Here is a 1,595-nt window from a genome sequence, read left to right as displayed (position 1 = left end):
AAAACTTATTTGAAGAAATAATGACAGGAAACATCTGTAACCTGGTGAAGGAAATTGACATACAGTCCAGGAAGTGCAGATAGTCTGAAACCAGAAGCCAACACCAAGACACATCATGGTGTTGGTTAAAGGTCAAAGACAAAGAGGGAATCTTAAAATCTGTGAGAGAAAAGCAGATAGCTACCTACAAGGGAGCTCCCATAGGACTATTAGCTGATTTCTCAATAGTAACTTTGCAGGCCAGAAGGGATTGGCACAAAATATTCAAAGTTATGATAAAGCAAGGACCTATAACCAAGATTACTCTACCCAACAAAGCTAACATTTAGAATCGAAGGACAGATAAAGAGCTTTCCGGACAAGAAATAGCTAAAGGAGTTCATCACCATCAAACCAATATTACAAGGAATGTTATTAGAACTAACATAAGATGAAAAATAAAAAAAGATTAAAAATATAAATAATAAAATGGCAATAACTACATATCTATCAACAATTACTTTAAATGTAAATGGATTAAATGCTACAATCAAAAGATAGGGTGGATGAATCATAAGAAAACAAGACCCTCACATATGCTGCCTACAAGAGACTCACTTCAGATCAAAAGACACACACAGACTAAAAGCAAAGGGATGGAAAAAGGTATTTCATGGAAATGGAAACAAACAAACAAAAAAAGCTTGGGAAGTAATATTTATACCAGACAAAATAGGCTTTAAAACAGAGGCTATAACAAGAGACAAAGAAGGAACCTGTAATTTCACTTCACTACTTCAAAGGGACATGTGCATCCATATGTTCATTGCTGCATTGTTTACAGAAGCCAAGATGTGGAGGCAGCCTGGGTGTCCCAATGGATGAATGGATAAAGAGGAGGGGTACATGAAATATTACTCAGCAATGGAAGGGAATGGGTTCTTGCCATCTGCAGCAGCATGTATGGACCTGGAAGGTATTGTGCTGAGTGGAGTATGTCAGACAGAGAAAGACAGGTGCAATATGATTTTGCTTATATGTGGAATCTAAACAACAAAACAAATAAACAAAATAGAAACAAACTCATAGACACAGAGAACATTTTGATGGTTGCCAGGTGGTAGGGGCATTGAGGAGGGCGGGTGGAAAAGGGGAAGGGATGAAGAAGTACAAATTTGTTGTTACAAAGTAGTCATGGGGATGTAAGGTACAGCATAGGGAATATAGTCAGTAATATGGTAATAATTATGTATAGTGCCAGGTGAGTACTAGTCCAGTCAAGGAGATCCCTTCTTAAATTCCATAAATGTCTAACCACTATGCTGTACACCTGAAATTAATATAAAATAGCATTGAATGTCAACTGTAATTGAAAAATGGGGTAAAAATATGAAGGGGAATAAGAGGTTCAAATTTTCAGGTATAAAGCCAACAAACCATGGGGATGTAATGTACAGCACAGGGAATATAGTAAATAATATTGTGATAGTATGGCACGGTGTCAGATGGTAGCTGGACTTATTATCATGGTGATCACTTATTTAATTATATAAATGTTCTATAACTATGGTGTACACCTGAAACTAATATAATATTGTATATTAGCTATATTTTAA

The sequence above is a fragment of the Hipposideros armiger genome, unplaced genomic scaffold, assembly GCF_001890085.2.
Source record: "Hipposideros armiger isolate ML-2016 unplaced genomic scaffold, ASM189008v1 scaffold_111, whole genome shotgun sequence".
NCBI lineage: Eukaryota > Metazoa > Chordata > Mammalia > Chiroptera > Hipposideridae > Hipposideros > Hipposideros armiger.
The sequence above is the reverse complement of the archived record's forward strand: the minus strand, read 5'-3'. Positions refer to the sequence as shown.